Below are 22,080 nucleotides of genomic sequence, written 5' to 3'. Positions count from 1 at the left end.
CATTTTCACTGAGGACTATGTTGGAAGAATTTGTGAAGCAGAGTTGTGGCCCCAATCAGGATAATTTGGGTATCCAGTGCTCTGTTGAGTTCTTCCTGACATCAGTTCATCAACCAGCTGACACAGTTTGTTAGAGTTGGAGAGAGCTTATCACATGACCAATACAGATGGACCATGATTATGATCCACCCCATAGCTTTCCATATTTTATTTATGTATTCAATTTTTAACCTGCACATTCCAAATACATTTCCAAAGATAACTGTCTAAAACAACCTTTTAGCAGTTTAAAACTCCTAAAAGCAATAACCTACTTTCAAGCTAACAATTTCAGGGTTGCCAGGGACAGAACTTTCAGTTATCCAATGAATGGTGTAAACCGGAATGTTTTACTTTTCCAATGAAATCAATATTTAAGGTCTGCTGATTGTGTTGGGAAAGTTAAACACTCGCTAGACTCCTTCCTGTTGAAATCAATGCTGCTTCACTTTGACTAGATCAGAATCATGGTCCATCAATGTCAAGCCTGCTAGTCTCTCTCCCCACGCCACCCTCAAATATGGCAATGATAAAATTGACCACATACGAGTTGAATAAAATTCTAAATGTATGGTAGGATTTTCGGTTTCTATCAAATGCCCATCCTAATTCAGACCATTTGTTCTTCCTGAGAGTTGCATATGCTCCTTATACATAAAACTGATGTTCCTTTCATGTTTTCCAATGAAACCTCATTTGCCAAAACAAGTGATGTTCATAGGAATATTTGACACCGTGGTTGGATTCTGGGTAGTCTTTACAGTGTTCTTTTTACAATGACTCTCAGATAGGTGGGTGTTATGCCAAAAAATAGAATATGTTAAGAAAAAAAGTAATGATCTCATCTGATATTTCTATTTTAAACAAGGTGCTTTTTGATGCTTTACTAGACATGACATCACAGTTTCCTGTTTCATAACTTAGCTCTGCTGCACTGAGCCAATTGCCTGGGTCCCACAGCTTACAAGGGCTCACATCCCTTTATAAGAAAATAGTTGCCATTTACAAGGACCGAAAGGCGAAAAGAAGTAGCAAATGAGTTAGAAGCTAGGCAATCTATAATTTTTAAACAGCACCCAGTAAAAACCTGGTCAAAAATAAGATGACAACAAAATTGTTTTTGGCTTGACTGGGGGAAAAGAAAATTGGAAAGGATGTTGTCAGAGTTTTAGGCCCCAAAGTTCTTCTTCCATGGAAACTGCGCTCTCAAGAATAAAGGTGACGTCTTCTGGTGAGATGAGTCTAGCCTCCTTCATACTTTATTCTGGCAGTATGGTTGTTCACAGTTTATGTGGCATTGTGGCATCCTGGTCCATGGCCTGGTGACTGCAGCATCAGATGTGTGAATGTGCCATTGCCACAGGCAGAACTTTCATAGGACCTCACAACACCTCAAAAAGAATGATTTTCAGTGGAATCAACAGATAAGTAGCCATGTGTAAGGGGACTTTTTGTGAAGTGTTGCAATACAATTATAGTATACTTGAAGACAGAATACCCTTTCTGGCATTGTCCACAGGTACTAACTGAGACCAAAACTCCTTTCTTTGATTCCCCTCTTTCAAAAGTTGGTAGAGATTAAAACATCCCCTTTTCGCATTTGGAAAGTCTTCTATGTTCCTTTGATATCCTGTGACTGGCTTATGTCCTTTGGTGCATAGGGAACTGGGTTTTATTTTATTTTTAACAGTAGCTTTTTTGTAAATGTGTTTGCTGAGAAGTAGGACTTGGTGGTTATTATTATTATTATTATTATTATTATTATTATTATTATTATTAAAACTTGTATAGCGCCCTTCATCCATAGATCTTAGAGCAGTTCACAACACAAAATGACAATATAAAAACACAAAGTGCATAATAAAAATAAGAACAAAAACAACTCTTCCACCACCACACATTTAAAAGGGGATCAGATGTCAATCAGATGAAGAGGACCATTTTGCCTGGCACCCAAAAGTGTATAATGAAGGTGCCAGACGACCCTCCCTGGGGAGAGCATTCCACAAATGTGGAGCCACTGCAAAAAAGGTACATTTGCATGTTGCCACTCTCTGGACGTCTTGTGGAGGAGGCACCTGAAGAAGGGCCTCAGAAGATGATGAGAGGTAGGTTCACATGGAGAGAGGCAGCCCTGGTTGGGGAACCTGTGTCCTGCCAGATATTGTTGAATAAATCCACAACCAGCCAGAATGACCAATGGTCTGGGATGATGGTGTCTGGATTCTAACAAATCAGGAGGGTCACCAGTTCCCCTCAGGCCTAGTTTAGTGTGTGCTTAAGGTTGGAGCCCTCTCATCTTGCCATGTGATGTACCGCTTCACAACAGAAAGATATAGAAATTATCCACCTGCTGACAGCAGGTAACTCTTGTTTAGGCCCCAACCAATCTTCAAGCTTGCCATGACTTGCACTGAAGCTGTTCCTATGTTGAAATGAATGCATATCAAGCTGAGCTTCTGAGTTGAACTTTCCTCTGTTGCTATCCAATGGTGACTGTCAATGTAAAGAATGGTTAAGTGACTTTCCATCTCCTTTCCAAAACTGTTCATATAGGAGTAGGTAGGGGGAACAGTCATCCATCACGGTGTGAAGGTTTTGACTTTTTGTCTTGTGAATATTTGGGCCCTCAAGAATGAATATTTGTCTGTCTGAACTGATTAGAACTTCCAGACTGTTTAGCAAGGTAAAGTGACTATGTATGTCTCTACTGAACTTTCAGTGCTATTTGTGTGGAAATACTTGCCATTCTGCTGTTTTGTAGGCAACTAGTTAGCTAATCTTTCCTTTTGTTTTCTTGCTTTCATCTGGTGAGGCCACCTAACCAGGAAGGGTATTTTAGGGAGAAAGGCAAAGAGACCATTCCTGAATTTAAAATATAATGTGCATTCATGCTTATCCGATTCTTAACAGTCAGGAATTCCAATTTACTGACTTCTTAGGATCCAATCTTTTTAATAAGAGCTGTATAAAAAATGAGGGATGTGTCTTGCAGTCAGCATGCGATAAGACGTGTTCCTCAGACCCTGTGTTGGGAAAGTTGTCTTTTTCAATTTCTTGGTGCCTGGGAAAGCAGCTTTTAAATTACAACAAAAGTTTGAATCATTGCATGGAGTCACTGGCCCCTCTGAGGGGGCTTTCTCTGTCTTCTTAAGAACAGACCACGCTCAGAGCCAGATGGTTCCTGTCTGCTGGCTTTATTCAATGCACTTCCTCCCACAGACGGGAGCCCTTTTGCCCTCCTTCCACCCCTCCTCTTTCAAGCATCCACCATGGAGTCTTTCTGTTTTGTGGCTGGAAATAATCTTTTATTGCCCAGTTGTTCGGAAGTGACCTTTTGCCCTTGATTAGATAGCACCAGGCTCTATCACCGGGTTGCTTTTGAGCTGGCAGTTGCTTTTTGTCTTTGCTGATCCGGTGTCAGGAAGAACAATGTAAAGGTTTGCAAAATTTTAGTTCAGCTAAGGCTCCATGTGGGATGGCAAGGGGTGGAGAGAGATGCTGGAATATTGCAGAGCAGCTTTTGTGGGCCACGATAAATCATGCGTGCGAGTTAAAGAATGGTACATCGCAAAGTAAAATCACATGCTTGGAGATATACGACGACCTCCTGGTAGTTTGCCTTTTCCACCTTTCTGAAGAGTTCTGAAGAGTTGTGATAAAAAAAAAAATCTGCAAGGAAAATGAAGAGAACGTACTTAGAATCAGTTTGCATATTTACTTGTAAGCAAGTCTCATTGATTTCAGTGGATCTAAATTCCAAGTAAGTGTGCTTTGGAAAGATCTGACTTAGTTGAACCCTTTTTCTCTTCTCTCCCTTTTGGGTTTGCTTGAAAAAGACAAATTCATAAAGTAAAAAGAGAGTGCAGAGGTGTCTTCATGGACTAATGGTAAAGATGGTACACAGTGGTGGCTGGTCTGCCATGGGACTGGTAGGGCCAGGCAGAAGGCAGGAACAGGAATACAAGTACTTCAAGCACATAAATACCAATGTGACTATTTCATTCTGAAATCTGCTTCTCTCCTTCTGTTCTTCTATTTCCCCAGTCCTTCCATAACAATTGATTAATTTCTCATCTTCATCCAATTTTGGATTATCTTCCATTAACCCCCTCACCAGTAATACCTGCATCCAGATCAATACAAACTGTGACATCTACAGCATGGATGGAGAATCTGTGTCCCTCCATTGCTGGACTACAAATCCCATCACCTCTAACTACTGGCCATGGTAGCTAGTACTGATGGAAGTTGTAGTCCAACGTTATCTGGAGGGTCACAGGTCTGGCCTACAGGCTTTTTACTGTCCTCTCAAGCCTTAAGTGAGAAGTATAGTTCTGCCTTCCCCAACCTAGTGCCCTCTAGATGTTTTGGACTTCAGCTTCCGTCACTGGCCATGCTGGCTAAGACTTATGGGAGTTGTAGTGCAAAACATCTGGAAGGGTACTAGGATGGGGAAGGCTCATTCTGGTCTATTGCAGTCCCTGTAGCAAAGACTTAATGTTTATAAAGTGAAAGCAGATGCCTCATTATAAAACAGATTTTAAATCAAATGATTGTGTCTAGTTTATGCCAAACAAACAAGCCCCCAAAAGGGGTGCCACTGCCCTTCAATAAATGTTCTACAAACTAGAAGCAGATTACCATCTGCTTAAATAGCATTAGCTGGCTTTAAAGAGGCAATCTGCTTACTTAAATAAAAAAATAATGACTGGTCCAGACTGAACCATTATCCTTGGTAATTTGGTGAACTCAGGAGGTATCATTAAATAGCACCAAGTTGGGAAATTCAGCTGTCACATAAGACAAAACTCCGTAAACAAATGTATCGTTCCTTGTCAAATTAAGAAAATGAACCCCACTGCATTGCCCTGTGCCATATTTTGCCTGATGAAAAATTCTGGAAAACACAAAAGCTTGCCATGATATTGTTGCATTCTGGTTAATCCTAATACAGTATATGGCCCAGCTGTGGATTTTGGAAATCTCTTGCAAGTTTATATTTTGCCAAAAACACCCTTGTATGGAAACAAAGTTTTTTTTTTTAAAAAAAATAATATTTATTAACATTTTAAAGACTACAAAAGAAAGAAAAAGAATTAAACAATACAATACAATACAATACAAAAACAAAAACACCACACAACACCAACCCCAAAACATTAAATTAACAAAACCAAACAAACACAATTTAAAACACATCTAATAAGTTCAGTATCTTAACTTTCATTTACTTGTTTCAACGACCTCCTCACACCTCCCTTTTTGTATTCCACTTTAATTAACTGTTTCAGCAATTCCTTTCCATCTTCCTCTGTTTTCTGTCCTGTAATTTATCTTAACATATTCTAACCTTATTTTTCCCTTTAATATATAATTGTCTTAACATATTTTAACCTTATTTTCCCTTTAATACTCTAATAATCTATTTGTACTTAATTCCTTGTAACATTTCTACTAAAGCCATATAACTCCTTTCCAACATTTTTCTAACACTCATTAATTTTACAATATTTTAATAAATAGTCTTTAAACTTTTTTCCAATCTTCTTCCACCGACTCTTCTCCCTGGTCCCGGATTCTGCCAGTCATATCCGCCAATTCCCTATAGTCCATCAACCTGGTGATCTTCTGTCCGATGCTCTTAACTCTTTTCCAAGTCCCTTCTGCGAGTCTTCTTCATATTTATACATGAGCTTTACTTTGTCTTCCACTGATCTTATTTTCATTTTCCTTCCTTTGAGGCTAAAGAGTAGATCTCGGGGAAACTCCCACCTAAAGATGATTTTATTCCTTCTCGACAGGGCAACCAAATCTCTGTAGTTAAATCTAAGATCCAAAAGGTATTTCAGGACGTCTTTCAAAATTTCCACTCTTGACTGTTGTTCTTCTAAGTTCTTCTGGTAGTTCCAACAGTCTCTTATTTTGTTCTTCTCTTTTTTCCCTCCTCTTCCAAGTCCGAAGGCCCTCACAGTTTTAATCTCTTCTTGACCCAAGTCCCGGTCCCAAAAATCATCAAATTCCTGTGTGAGGAAATCTATCAAACTTTCCTTCTCCAGTTCAGGTAGGGCTCTGATACTCGAAATCTGATTTTCTTTAAATTCAATCATAGCAGGCATCAACTTATGGTCATCAAATTGCATCTGTAAGGCTGGGACTCTCTCTCTCTCCAATTGTGTTACTTTAGGTTCAACGGCAATAACTTTCTCCCTAGCCTTCTCCGCAGTTTGCCATGTCAAAGTAGATTCCTGTGTCAGTTTCTGAATAGTTTCTGTACTGGTGTTCACTTTTTGTCCCAATTTGTCGATTTTGGTAATTACCACATCCACCTTTTTGTGAAGCTGTTCCAATGAGTCACTTATCTTACATAATACATCCACTAAGGCCTCTTCTGTCAACATTCTTAACCGATTCAAGGTCCCCAGAATCTCACAGGTTTTTATCTTGCAGCTGGAAATTCCCCCAGCTCAACTCTTGTGACAGTTTCAAAGGCTTCCTCTAGAGGGAAACAGTTCCTCTAGAGGGAAACAATTTCTATTTGTATTAGTCCTTTTAAACTCAATTCAAACAATAAAGTTAGTTTCAATTTTCTGTTACTTTTACTCCTTTTTAAACGCAGACGGAGACAGTGGAAACAATGTATTCCTCTTATTTAACTAACTGTCAGTGAACGTTCTAATCATGGTCAATGAGCCTTCCAGAACATGTCAGTCCTGTTGGCAGCCCGTTTCCAGGATCGGAGCGGTGGTATATTAACTCTGTTCGCTCTCTCCTGCAGGTATACTCAGTCCAAAACTTTCCCCCCTCTTCTCCTGCCACCAAGGGGGGTTTAGTATTTTTTACTGATGGAAATTTAGTCCTTTACAATAGGCTTTCCGAGACTTCAGCTTGCATCCTCATTGCTTCAATCTATTTACAAAAGGGGAAGGTGGACTTCCTGTTTTAGACCTCCCCGTTTCGGCACCAAATTAAGACGTTTAAAAATCCAATTCTCCGCTCTACTCATGGGTAGTTGCTTTAAGATCAAATTGTCCACAGGAAAAAGTCAGTGCTCTCCGTCAACAGCTATGCGGCTTCGCTCCGTGGAAGAAACAGTCAATTCAAAGCACCGCGCCGCTTACCCCACGTCGCTCCGGATCCCCAAAACCGGGTCTCCCCACGAGTAGGGGAGGCCCAAAAGGTGCCAGCCGAATCCCACGTTCACAGGCTTCACCCGCCTGTGATTTCTAGTGGGTCTCCGCCTTCGCCGTGGCGGCCAGACCCGGATTCCCACGAAGCAAATTCCTCCCGATCAGAGGAATTCCGCCATTACCGGAGGCGCTAACCCGGAAGTCTGCCCTTGTATGGAAACAAAGTAAGCAGAGTGGCTGAGATACATAGTACTCTAAGCAGCAAACTTTTACTGTAATGCTTGCTCTTTTCCTTATTTTGAAATATAGGGAAGGTCCCAGTGAAATAAGTAAATGTGTACATAAGGGATAAGCTCCCGCCCTTTTGCATCCCTCAGCTCTTTTCACCCTTTCATATTTGTAGGCTTTGTAAAAACTATGTTACATTTCCCCCCTCTGTTTCAGCAATGAGGGCAAATTAAGAGGAAACCGATTTAGCCAGAAGTGCAGTAGCTTAGCAATATGCTGATGGTAGCTATATATTGGTGCAGTTAGACATGGTTTATTGCTCTTGTTAAGACCCATCAGGGTGGAAAAAGCTTTTTGTCCCGGTACATAATTTGCCATTTTAATTTAAGAATCATTACCTTTCAAGTGTTTTGTGAATTCAAATGGTACACATTTCTTTCCAAGGCTGACTTTTCTCAGAGGGAGTTGCCCTGCTAAAATTTTCCTGTGCTAATGTTTTCATTCATGTTGAGAAGGGCCTCCTTCCATCCTAAAAAATAAAGTCCTCAAATTAACACTGGACAACAGGCGTCTCCCCCCCAATATCTCTCTTGATGTAGCCAGAGCAAAGAAGCCAATGCCGTTTAAGTCAATGCTACAGTATTTCATCTTTCCATACCTGAGATCTTCCCCCAACCTATATCATGTGACCTACTTTTAACTGGCATTTGAATTGAAAAACAGTAATCTTCAATGATAGCTTTTAAAATAATTTCTAACATACTCCAAACTGACATAATTTTAACAGTAGTCCTAACTTCTTTTTTAAAGTCTTTGTTTAATAGAACACCATCCCTGTCGTGGCTTAATTTGTACCAGGGCAAAGTGGCAAAAAGGCCTTCCTTTCACACTATTACTAATTCATTCAGGCACACATCCATCTGTGATGAGGGAGAGTGAGGCCTTTATCTGAAAGACTGAAACTCATTGGTTCACCCTTCTAAGAATATGGCACTCTCTTCAGGGAGCTTCAGGTTCAGCCATGAACTTTTCTGGGTGAATGAGATTTGGAAACGTAGTTTATCTAAACATGTTCAGTGTATCTACCATTTTTCTCATGCCCAATTCCATATTTGCTACTGATCTTCCTTGGATAGATAGTGGAAGGAGCTGGGATTCAACCCACAGCATTTCTCAAAGGAAATGCTTCATCTCAGTTTGGGGTAGGTGTCCTCTCCTAAACTCAAGAACATGGTAAACCCAATATACTTCATCCCAAGGAGACACAGTTGATATGATGGCAGCATAGCTTGGGTTCTAGACAGCAAATGGGGTATAAAGGTTGAACGTTTATAAAGGATGGATTACTAACAGTTTCACCCCATTCCCCCAAAGAGGAGTTGAGGCCTTCAGTTTACCAAGCCCTCATTCATGTACATGCTATGGCAAGTTACCTCAAACTTACATTAGGTGTCAGTAATTGTGCTCTCGCTCAAACACGACTCCAATACAACCTCATAATTAATCTAAAAGAATAGATTCCAGGGACATTTTGTTGGGAGTGGCCTGCTTCTAGCTTGGTTTGGCACTATCCAGTCACTGGATAGAGAAGAAGCTCAACTGCCTCGCCTTCAGAATGCCACAGTTGCTCTCCTCAGAAACATTGCCCATTAGGAAAGAGGGTTAGTAGCCATGATGGCTCTGCTCTGTCTCCACCTTTAGAAGCCATATATCTCTGAGTAACAGTCACTGGGAATCACAAGCAGAGAGGGTGCTATTATACTCAGATCCTGCTTGTGGGCTTTCCATATGCATCTGGCTGGCCACTGTGAGAACAGGATGCTGGACTTGATTGGCCTTATCCAATAAGGCTCATGTTCTTATTGGAGATGAAGATAGCAAGAATTGCCTAGGACTTGCCGATCAGAAGGACTTGTTCGAATCCCCACAACAGAGTGAGCTCCTGCTGCTCGGTCCCTGCTCCTCAGTGGTGTAGCGTGGGTTGCCAGCACCCGAGGCAAGGCAAGTAATTTGCGCCCCCTAACCCGTGGATTTTAGTAGGGGCAGAGAGCTGCTAGCGCGAGCGCGCCCCCCCCCAGATGTTGCGCCCGGTGCGGCCAGGCCCCCCTGCACCCCCCACGCTACGCCACTGCTGCTCCTGCCAACCTAGCACTTCAAAAGCACGTCAAAGTGCAAGTAGATAAATAAGTACCGCTCTGGTGGGAAGGTAAACGGTGTTTCCGTGCGCTGCTCTGGTTGGCCAGAAGCGGCTTAGTCATGCTGGCCACATGACCTGGAAGCTGTATGCCGGCTCCCTCGGCCAATAAAGCAAGATGAGCACCGCAACCCCAGAGTCAGCCACGACTGGACCTAACAGTCAGGGGTCCCTTTACCTTTACCTACTTTCAACACAATAAAGAGAATAGTGCCTCTGAGCATGTTTTGAGTGCTTTCCCTTACCACCGAGTAACTGCTGCAATGTTTGAGATCTTAAAGTAATACATGACCTCCAACAGGGCTCAAACTAAGGCAAACGGATTCCCCCTCTCCCCATAATTTAAACCTTAACACAAATCAAAATCAAAATACACAAGCCCTGCTCCTTTGCACAGCTCCACAAGGTCCTAATATTACTAGGACTCTCTTCTAGGCAGGGTCTGTGATGCCCTTATCCTTTAGCAGCCTGACGTTTTTCTGGGAAGTCAACACCTTCACAAGATTAACATACATTAGCCATCACGTTTCAGTATTTCCTTTTTTCTGTATGCATAGCTACTAGATGTGTGTGGAAAAAAAAAACGTCATGCGTATCAAAAGGCCTATTTGCATGAGAATTTCCAGTGGAAATGTCCTGTGACCTTTTTCTTGTCTGGGGTGGCTAATCCTATTTGAAATTCCTGCCATGCTCCTACAGAAGGTCAGCTCGGTTGTGAATCAAACTGCACCTGCTGCCACTGCAGTGCCTCATCTTCCTCCTCAGGAGATTCAAGAAAAACACCAATGTCCGAGTGCCCAAGAATAATAATAATAATCATTGAGCACATTTGATTTTTTAATTTTTTATTAAAAAGCCTTTAAGAAACAGTGGTGTGTTTATGAGAAAGCTGAGTTAAAGAGCAGGGCTTCCCTCATCTTGCATGTTTATAATTAACTGCGGGTGCAATCTGACTGGAATGTATGGGAGCTGCTTGAGAGCGGGGCAGCATGTTTTGTTTTATTGCGGGGATTATGCAGCCTTTAAGAAAACACCTCCCCCTGCCCCGCTTCCATAGCAGGGTGTCAGCTTGGCCCTGTGGGAAATCCCTCTCTAGGGGATTGCATGTAGCACACTGGCAAAGTGTAGGCATCCTTTCAGTGAAATCTGAGGAGTTATACTAGACAATACTGAGCCAGAACAAATGCTCTCACCTGGGACACAAGCTAAACACTCCTTCCTGCCTCTCACCCAAGAAGGGCAGTTTTCCATGGCGGGGTGGACTCGAAGCACATGAAACCACTTTTCACTTGGACCACATTCAGTCTCTCACCCTGGAAACGGCCTAAAGGAAAACACAACAGCCCCCCCCCCCAAGGACACCACGCCACACACAAAACCATTTCCAGTAAAAGGCATTTTAATAAGCTTAATCCTACCCCTTATACCTCACCCCCACTTTCCCCATCAGACTGTCCTTATACTCTTCTTTCCTCAGCACCAGTGGAAGGTGCACTGGCTCAGGGAGTATCCTGAACAGCTGCAGCTACTCAGGCAGAGGCAAACTCGGCCCTCCAGATGTTTTGGGACTACAACTCCCATCATCCCTGACCACTGATCCTGTTAGCTAGGGATGATGGGAGCTGTAGTCCCAAAACATCTGGAGGGCCGAGCTTGCCTATGCCTAGCCTACATCCTCAGTGGAACCTAATCCTGAGGTAAATGCTTCCCAGAAACATGAGCTTAGAGATGGTAGCTTCTTCAAGAGGGCAGGGGGTTGAGTGCTAGCCAGTACCTCTCCCCACTCTTCCTCTCCCAGCCAGTTGCCTCTCTCCAACCTCCTGGTGCTGCCATTGGGGGTTGCCCAGTTGGTAGTAACTGACCCGTAACAGGGCCTTATCAATAGTGGTTCCCCATTTGTGGAATGCCCTCCCATCATTCTGCTTCATTCTTAATATTTAGGGAAATTAAAAAAACCTTTCCTGTTTACCCAGGGATTTGATGGCCGAAAGGTCTGTCCTTGGTAACCGTGAAATCTTTAGTTTTGAGAATAAGTGATTCCTTTTAGGAGGTTGTTTTTAATTGGTTTTAGAAGTTTAAATTACATTGTTTTAGTACTGACCTATTTTCCACTATGGGCTCCTTGGGAAGAAATGTGGGCTGCATAATTTCTTTTTAACTACATCTCATCACAGTGGGAAAGTGACCATGGGTACTTTCTTAGCCTGCTGTCCAGGTCCAGGTATGGGCAACTTCAAGACCCCCTTCTTTTAAAAAAATATTTAAACTGGAGTTATACTAAACCACCCTTCAAATAAAACAGGAACAGGGAAACATTGGCCCCCCCAGAAGTTGCTGAACTATAATTCCCATCAGCTACATGGCTAATGGTCAGGGATGATGGGAGTTGTAGTTCAATAACATCTGGAGAAGGTTTCCCACACCTGAAAAAGAGGTTGCCTTCAGAAAGAGGACAGCCCTCTGCCAGCCCTTCAAACAGAGCAGTACCCTTTGTAAAACAGGATGCACATCCCCCCTAAACATGGGGAAGGACTATACCAGTAGCTCTGACCTCCTTCTTCATCTAGCCCAAAGATACACTGAGTTTCAGGTGGCAGTGGTGGGGCCCTTTCCAACACTTCTGCTTGTATATGATTGACAGAAACAAAAGCAAAACACCATGGTGATAGTTGTTAATTATTTCTAGGATGCCTGCATTAACTAGGCCCTGTTCAGAAATAAATATAAGATGTCCCTGTAGTCTAAAAGACAAGACACACAAGGCAAGAATATCAGGGAGATCAGTTTCATTATGCCAGAACAAAAGGCACAGTTGCTAATTGGCACATATCTTTATCTATATCATCTATATACAGTGGTACCTCTGGTTACATACACTTCAGGTTACATACGCTTCAGGTTACAGACTCCGCTAACCCAGAAATAGTACCTCGGGTTAAGAACTTTGCTTCAGGATGAGAACAGAAATTGTGCTCCGGTGGTGCAGCGACAGTGGGAGGCCCCATTAGCTAAAGTGGTGCTTCAGGTTAAGAACAGTTTCAGGTTAAGAACGGACCTCCGGAACGAATTAAGTACTCAACCCGAGGTACCACTGTATATATCTCCAGTTGAAGCATGGCTGATATTCCCTTGCTGGGATTCTTGTTACGATGGAGTGGGTAGAATTCCCTTCAGAATTCCCTTATATTTGATATAAGATAAGTTGGTTTGCTTGGCAAATATGATCTTTCCCCCTAATTCCCCCCAACATATTACTGGATTTCATATTATATTCATTTCAAACAAATCCCCCAAACAGATAACCTTATTGTATTTCCACCAATAGAGTACACTTTCTATAAAAATCACACTGGGTTCCTCAGCTGACTTTTCTTCCCCTTCTTGATAGTGGGGCCAGCAGAGAGAATGTGTCTGAGTCCTAGAATTTATCTGCATTGCCGAGCTGTGTTCTAAAAGCAAAGGCTGGCTTCCTTTTATTGGAAGCATTTGATGAGCTTCCATGGCAATTCAAGGGGAAGTTAAAGGGGAAAGTGCCATTGGTGATTGCAGCAATATGCTAATAGTGGTGTGTTAAGGTATAAGAGGCCACACCATAAAACATCCGGAGGCAGAGCTGTTTTTCCTCCTGCATTGCTCCAGCTAGAAGCCTCGTTTCCTGCTTTTGCTTATGCTAAAGAGATTTACAGCCTGACCTATCTAAAGGGTTTTGGGTCAGGTAAAAGCTATTGTACAGTAACATTTATGGGTAAATTCCACTTCTGGAAGAAGCTTAGGGCCTCTTTGGATGCTCAAACAAAGAGGGAAGAGTTGAAATGCAAGTGACCCTTGCTTCTGGGTTTCACAGGAAGTGAAAGATGGACATCTCCGGGAGATGTGGTTTTATCCCCCTGTGATGAAAGAACCCATGTTTCCCCCTCCCCAGGGGACTTGTTGCATCTCCTTCCTTCAAATGAGACCCTGGCATTTCCTTCAAATGCCTGGGGGTTCAGTTTTGGATGTGGGGAGGGCAGTAGTTTAAAAGTGTTGTGAAGTAATTTACATGGGGAAGTGTGATTTTTTCTTTCTTTCTCATCTTCCCTTTGTTTAAAATGTTTCATGAAGCTTCCAGTCTTTATTCTGATACCTGTGATCTGTTCCTTATTGTGAGCACGCTGGAATTTCTCTCTCTCTTTTCGGAAGGGTAACTGTTTTGAGAGGAGTAGTCCTGAGAGTCTCTTAGAAGAAAACGACAACAAAGGGTTGTATCCAACATGTTATACTTACAACTAACTTAGGTCTATTACTTTAAATTGTTCTACTTTGAGTAGAAGGTATGTTGGCACCTTAAAGACTAACAGATTTATTCTGGATTAGCTTTTGTCCCCCCCACCCCCGGTCATCAAATGCATGATAAGCAAAAGTATACCATTGTGCTTCAAAGTTGTATGATGTCCACCTTAAATAGCTGTGAAACCTCAACAACCTCCAAGTTCAAATTCTAAAGCCATTTGACATCTTTCCTTGAGGAATACAGTTGTACCTTGGATCCCGAACGCCTTGGTACTTGGACATTCTGGCTCCCAAACACCGCAAAACCGGAAACAATTGTTCCTGTTTGCGAACGTTCTTTGGAACCCAAATGTCTGACAGGGCTTCTGTGGTTTCTGATTGGCTGCAGGAGCTTCCTGCAGCCAATCAGAAGCCGCGCTTTGATTTCCAAATGTTTTGGGAGTCGAACAGACCTCCGGAATGGATTCTGTTCAACTTCCAAGGTACGACTTTACAAAGATTGGTACTCCATGAAGCGTGGGGCTCTTTGAGCATTGAATTGCCACCCAACTGAGCCTGCACTGAAAGTCAGAGCAACAACTCATTACATTCAGACTTTGGAGCAGTGCTGCTGTGTATGACTGCAAACCTTTGGAGAAGATAACAATTATTATATAACATCTATTTATATCACAAGACCAAGCAATTCTTCTGGGTTTATGTCCTGTTGGATAGGATCCAGTTTTGTACTTTTTTTTTTACCACCTCTATTCTATGAGCCCCATGCTTTTTACCCAGACAGATAACAAATCTTTCCCTCCCTCTCTCCTTTTATTAAAAGCACACACATACAAACAATATTTTTTAAAAAAACTTTATTTACAATAGCTAAAAACAAACATAGTTGTCCTATAGCAGGAGTGGGGCAAAAATTCTGCTGCCATTTATTGCCAGAAAACAAACCAAGTATTTTGTAGCCTCCCTGAGAGCAGTAGAAAAACCTAAGTATGCAAAAGCTACTAAGATCAAGCTTTAGAGGGGAAGAGGTAGAAACAGAATGATGTATGAGGTCTTTGATGCTATAGAGTGCAGTCACATGTCTAAGCACAAAGAATAAAACGAACCCATCATGACAGGATGAGAAACCAACTTTTGAATACAGTGGTACCTCGGGTTACATATGCTTCAGGTTACATATGCTTCAGGTTTCACACTCCGCTAACCCAGAAATAGTGCTTCAGGTTAAGAACTTTGCTTCAGGATGAGAACAGAAATTGTGCTTTGAAGGCGTGGCGGCAGCAAGAGGCCCCATTAGCTAAAGTGGTGCTTCAGGTTAAGAACACATCAGGTTAAGAACGGACCTCCGGAACAAATTAAGTACTTAACCCGAGGTACCACTGTAACTGTTTTAAGTCAAAGTGTGTGCCTTCTGGACTGAATTGTCTTGAATTTAGCACCTTCTTGATTCAAGACTTTCTTAAGATACAATGATTGGGCATCCACAACTGAACCACATCCCACTTCTTCTTTTTTATAATTTTTAATTAAGTTTATGAAAAGTTTTTATACATATAAAACATAGTGATTTCAAACATTAAAATACAGTGTTCTTTCACACTCTTAAACCTCCTCCCATCCCTCCATGGGTTCCATCTTTAAGATTAAATTTACTGCATCTTTTACCCTTATCTAGCTATTATACAACCATAATTATGATTAAATCAATTCCACATTACAAGTGTCTTTACATCCCTGCCAAAGATTTCAACTGTTTACAGTGGTCTTTTAAGTAATGTATGTATTACATAATGTACCGTATGTATTAAGTAATACGTATGTATTCCAGTCTTTAGAAAATACTTGATCTTCCTGGTTTCGGAACTTCCTTGTCAGTTTCGCCATTTCCGCATATTCCATCAGTTTTATCTGCCATTCTTCTTTTGTTGGTATTTCTCCTTCCTTCCATCTCTGGGCTAGTAGCACTCTCACTGCCATTGTTGCATACATAAAAAGTCTTTGATCTCCACTTGGGAACTCTTCACCTATAATGCCTAGTTAAAAGGCTTCTGGTTTTTAAACAAATGTATTCTTAAACATTTTCTTTAACTCATTATATATCATTTCCCAGAAAGCCTTTACCAATTTACATGTCAACCACATATGGAAAAAAGTACCCTCTTTCTCTTTACATTTCCAACACGGTTTAGAACTTGTTTAGTACATTTTTGCAGTTTTACTCGGTGTTAGATACCAGCAATGCATCATTTTCTTATAATTTTCTTTCAACGAACAGCATTCAGTAAATTTTATTTCCTCTTTCCATAATTTTCCCAGGATGAAAGTTGGATATTATATCCAAAGTCCTTAGCCCAGTGTATCACCACTGCCTTAAAAAAGAAATCAACACATCCGTACTTCTGGGCTTTTGGCTGCATGCATATGCTGAATCCCTCTACAATGTCCCTGTGAATGGCAACGGGATTTTTTTACAGTGTCTTTGGGAGGTAGAGTTCACCATATTGCAAGAGCCACAGAGAAATTTGATGGTAAATGGAAGGGCACCAGAAACAACTGATTATTTTGTGTGTCTGAATGTCTTCTTTTTCCAATGCACAATTTTAAACAATGTATACACCCCTTGATTGTTTTTTTTTAAAGACCCACCCATTAAGCAGTTTGCAAAAAGATACCTAGCAGTTCGAAAACATGTCAAAGTGCAAGTAGATAAATACCGTAGGTACCACTCTGGCGGGAAGGTAAACAGCGTTTCCTTGTGCTGCTCTGGTTTCGCCAGAAACGGTTTAGTCATGCTGGCCACATGATCCGGAAAAACTGTCTGCGGACAAACATCCGTTCCCTCGGCCAGTAAAGCGAGGTGAGCACGCAATCCCAGAGTTGTGTGTGACTGGACTTAACTGTCAGGGGTCCTTTACCTTTAACTTTTTTACCCTGTCAGTAAATCTAGGCACTTTGCAAGAGCAGTAAACGATTGCAAATAGAGCCTTCTGTAACCTGCTTTGGTATATTTTTTTATTATATAGCAGTATATCAATAAACAACAACAAAAAAATAACGGCAGATGAGGAGGATTTGCGGTGAAATCCCGCTGAATGCGATAACCCTGCAAACCCTTTCAGCTGTTGAGTCTAGGCCACTGGGCTTAGCCTAGTGAGTCATTAGAGCAGCTTGTAAATCGCTTGCTGTTGGCTGGGGTGGGGGGGTTGAAAAGTTAAGGACACTGGAGGTGCTGTGGAGTACATGGCCTCATTAGCATTTCAATGAGACCTGCTTGTTGACTCTGTGCCCAGCGCTTGGGCAGCTCCCATCAGAATCCGTCTTTGTTGGTTTTAGCTTCGGTCAAGTCCACTTGCTGCAAGAGGGGAGTTAGGCACATTTAGTTTGTTTAGTCAGGCAGAACACTCAACAGGAAGGAAGGCAGGGACGAAGGAGGAAGGGGATTCTCGGGCCTTGCCATTGTCTGGGCAACAGGGCTTAAGCAGCCGCCAATGATTTTTTTAGTCTATAAGGTGCACTTCAATCCCTCACAAATCCTCTCAGTGTGGAGCATGAGGAAGCACAGACATGGACAGATGGTGCAAAAAAACCCTTTGTTTTTGTCTTAAATGAGGAAGAGGGGGGTATTTTGTCTTCTTTCAACCATTTAAGGTAGCCTTCTCCTTGAATTCTTTGTCTGAGAGATGGGAAGACAATTCATTGGCCAACTTGATAAGCGAGAATTTTTATTTCTGGACTGGACCACATTCTGTCCCCGCTCCTCACCCCCTACCCACCGGGCATAAATCTGCAGTGTGCTTTTTAACCTGGGAAACCTGCACACACAACAAGTTGGTGGAGCTTTGCCTGGCATTAAGTTGCAGTTTTCAGAATAGTGCTACCTGCTAAATTTCTGCTTGTGACCACAGGAGGCCCCCAGGAAGGAAATGGGCACTTAGACCCCCCCCCCCAATTATTGGGCAAAGACTAAGAAGGAAATGGTCCTCTCCACCCACTTTCTATGCATGTTTTGAGCCTGGGTATGTTTTATTGGTGTGCAATAAACACTTTTGTTTCTGTCACCGACTAAGGATGTTGCATGCTTAACATAAGGTGGAGGGGAAGGGATATCTTCCCAATGCTTTCTGCTGACTCTTTTTGAGGGCTGATTTAGAAATGGTGTAGATTCAGCTTATAAGGGACTCTTATTCAAGTATACTTTATCAAAGTCATTGTGGGCTCTTTTTTTTAAAAAAAGAGTATTTGTGCATTTGTATATGTGTGTGTGTGAAAATAGACAGGGCCGCTGGTTCTTGAAGCCTGATGAAAATTTCCTAGAAGTGGCTATTTCGGCTGCTTTAACAAGTCCTGGAAATGAGAAATTTGTCATTCCCTAGAGAAAGCATTGTAAGTTATTTAAGAAAGAAAGGAAAAAAATCCCTTCGGATGTCGAGCCATTGGAACACATCCTGTGCTTTCACTCTGAAATGGGGTTAGTCAGCTGTCAACAAGTGACCCATTTTCCCAGCTGTTGTTGAATGCATTTAACCATGACTATGCTTAGACTCGATGTCACTCAAAAGAATTGTTAGCAATGCAGAGAGAAAATAGAGCCCAAGCCTAGTCTAGTCAAACATTAACTTTCCACCAATACTCAAAAGAGAGGTGGTGATTAAAAGAGAATACTATTTAAAAGGCAAAATAATCTGAAGAATAGTGTATTTTTTAAATAAAAAAAGTATTTGAAAACAAATTCCATAAATATTGGACAGTAGCAGAGTGATAAAACTTTGAATAATGAATAAATACAATATATATGTAGTATACGGAATTTATATATACATAGATACTCATTTTTTATAACAAGGAAACCACTTAAATAAAGTTAACTAAAAAGCCTGCTGTTATCCTGGTGGTTTTTTTTTACCACAGAGAAATACCCTATGCATTTATCAGTATCCAGATTGTATTTAGTTTTTATGAATTTAGTAAATGAGAACCAGTTATTCCTGAAATTCTCCATCCCTTAGCCACACAAATTTCATGAGTTTGGCCATTTCTTTAAAAAATCCAAAACTTTACCAACCACTCTTTCAACGTTGAGGGAGCACAATCTCACCTTTTTGTGCTATCAGCATCCATGTTGCTGTTTACAAGTTCCCCGTTAGCTCTTTGCTATTAGGGTTCATTTGATTCCTAGAAGTATCCTGTGAAGAATGGTCCACTGGGCCAAATGGGGCACTGCCCCACCAAACTCACTCCACCACAGGCCTACCTTCTTACTTTCAGTCCAAGGGAGGGGTGGCATTTCTCACTGCCACTGTGGAACTTGACAGAGATGAGGATGGGGGCAAAAGTAGAATTAGTCAGTTCTGCCTCCTGCGCCACCTACTGTTGGCCTCCATGCCTGCCACTCCACCACTCCCAATGGGCACCAGCCACCACTGTAAGTATCCCAGTAGAGTTGTCATAGGATCAAATTGTACATTTTGAGATCATTAGAGGTGGTCCGAATATCTGTTTTTATATAAAAGTACTTTATTATTGGACGGTGCCACCAAGGATGGTCAGTATCTTCTTTCTGCAATCCACATGAAGGCAGGCAACTTCACTGCCCCATGGACTGAACGTAAGTGCAGCATCCTTTCCTCACGGTCGCCAACCAGATGCCTATGGCAAGCCCTCTAGTGATTTCCTCACTTGGCAGTTCCCAGCAACTGGTATTCAGAGGCATGTTCCCTCCAAGAGCAAAGCTGTTGTGTCTAGTGGCCATTGACAACCATCTATTTGGATGGCCTTAAAAGAATTAGTCTTTTGGATGGCCACGCAAAGAATTAGTCAAATTCGTAGAATATAAGGCTTTCACTCCATCTAGTAGGAGTTAATTCCATAACTTGACTACGTGCTGAGTGATAAAATACTTTCCTTTGTCTGCCCTAAAACTCCCAACATTCAACTTCCCTTGATGGTTCTGGGTTCTGGTATTATGAGAGAGGGACTTTCCTTTACCTTCTTTCTCCACAACATGCATAATTTTACACATCCTTTATCATGTATGTCTCCCCTTTTTCATCTCTCCCCCCCATCTGTAAAACCCCAAATATTTGTTGGTTTGTTTATTTACATTACTAAGCTGCATAATATTTTCCAAATCTCCAAGAGTCTAAGTGGTTGTAACCTTTCCTCATAGGGGTCTTGTCTAACCCCTTGATCATTCCGGTTGCCCTTTTCTGAACCTTTTCCAACTCTACAAAATCCTTTCTGAGCTGAGGCACCCAGAACTGTACACAGTCTCTGAAGTGAAGTCGCATAACAGATTTGCATAACAGCATTATGATATTGGGAAGTTTATTTTCAATCCCCTTTCCTTGTGATCCCTCCTATGGCATTTGCCATGTTCATAGCTGCTAGACACTGGGTTGACATCTTCATTGGTCTCTCCACTAGGACCCTGAGGTGTCTGCCTGGTCAGTCACTGTCTGTTCAAATCTCACGAGCGTATATACATTTTTATTTATTTATTGCTACAATGCACATCACTTTACACTTGCATACTTTGACTTGCAGTTTCCCATTTTATCCCCCATTCACTCAGTTCAGAAAGATCCTTTTGGAGTTCTATTGCAGCTCCTTTTTCTTTTAACCGCATTTGTATCACCCACATATTTGACTTTTTAACATGTTCATGAAACCGCAGGTCCGAACACCCTGGGGGATATCAATTTATACACCTTCCATTGGGAGAACTAACTTCTTGATCCACTCAGTTGTCTGAGAAATAGGAGTGAATGCCACATCTTCCTCTGTTTGCAAAAGCAGACCTGTCATTCATTGTTTGTGGTGCAATGTTAGACATACCTGTTCTAGACAGCACCATATTGTATGCAGCTTATTAACTTGGTTTCCTTCTGGACTCCAAGGATGGTCATGGTTTTTGAACCTGTGCCGACATATGGATTCTTAGAACTACCATGTGTTCCTTTCTCCACCATTGGCTGTGTGCTTCTTCTAATCTAGACTCATGATTCTTGAGTCCCTAACTTTTTCAGAAAATGAATCCTACAGTATGTGCAGTGCAAACCTGTTTAAATCCCCTCAGACGCTTTCCTCCTTCTGTTGGGATGAGATCAGTGCAGATCCTGGATGTCCTAGGACCACCCATACCTTCTCTGACAACAGCTGGCATTGCACACATCCAGACCCTTAACACACCCCAGATATGGAGAAGAATATTCCACCCAGCCAGGAAGATGTCTAGGGGGAGTGTGTTAGTTTGTTTGTAAGCTAACTCAAGTATCACGCAGAGAAAAGCTTGTGACGAACTTTAAAAAAACACAACCCCTCTTGAAATTGTACCCTGTAACTGTAAGGAGTACGAAGTCTGTGATTTCCATCAGGAACAGTTAATCAAACTATCAGCTACATATTGCGGCAGCTCAGTTTTTGCACATCTGTTAAGCAGCACGGCTTGGGTAGGTTTCTCTTGCCTCTTGGAAGCTTTGTCAGTTCGCAAGAATGAGTGAAGAGGAGCCAGACAAATATAAAGGCCAGACAATCAAAGCTTTTATCTTTTAGATCTTTGCAGATGGGCCTTCTGATCAAATGACTAACAACTGCTGCCAGATCAGCAAGTAGCAACCACAAAACACCTGTCCTTACTTAAGACGTTTAAATTGGAAGTTTTTCATGTAAGCTGTATTTACGTTCATACCTTCTCTAGATTCTGCGGCTCCCAAGTTCTGCAGCTAACATGATGTCACTCACAGGAATGGGAACTGAGGCCCTCAATGAAGCTACCTTGGTGTGCTATTATGACATGATGCAGCCTCTTGCACATCACAGGCTGAGCAGAAAGTTAAGAACACTTTGTTTCATTTATTCCTCAACCACCTCCAGTTACTCAGGGCTGGGTTGGGATTTTTCTCTTCCTACCGCATTATCCTCTCAAGAGCCATATAAGATGGCTTAGGCTGGGAGGGAGTCACTGGTCCATGGTCACCCAATGAGCCTTAATGCTGAGAGTGGATTATCCCAAAACTCTGATTCCCCAGACCAGTTGTTCCCAAACTTTCTCCAGAACACAGACCACCTGAAAATTGCTGAGGGTGTTGGCAGACCACTTAATGATTTTTCAGCCCGTCGTAGCAAATGTGCTACATTGTCTTTTTATTTCTCCTTTTATTTTTTCATACATTGTATTTTCTTGTATTACAAGATGAATTCCATATTATTTAGACTGTAATACAA

General features: G+C 41.8%; 2 long non-coding RNA genes across 2 annotated transcripts in view; one reads left to right on the top strand and one right to left on the bottom strand.

The window, feature by feature from the left end:
* Positions 1–22,080, top strand: part of LOC309350450 — a 158,540-nt gene that overhangs the window by 4,527 nt on the left and 131,933 nt on the right. The window lies entirely within an intron of this gene.
* Positions 4,003–10,935, bottom strand: LOC309350583. Its single transcript, XR_014160463.1, has 3 exons — positions 10,785–10,935; positions 7,796–7,926; positions 4,003–4,165 (listed from the first exon to the last, which is right to left on the bottom strand). It is a non-coding gene; the product is annotated as an uncharacterized lncRNA (long non-coding RNA).

Source organism: Podarcis erhardii (genome assembly GCF_964252035.2).
Source record: "Podarcis erhardii genome assembly, chromosome: 9".
In the NCBI taxonomy this organism is placed as follows: domain Eukaryota; kingdom Metazoa; phylum Chordata; class Lepidosauria; order Squamata; family Lacertidae; genus Podarcis; species Podarcis erhardii.
This window is presented reverse-complemented; position numbering and strand designations above follow the sequence as displayed.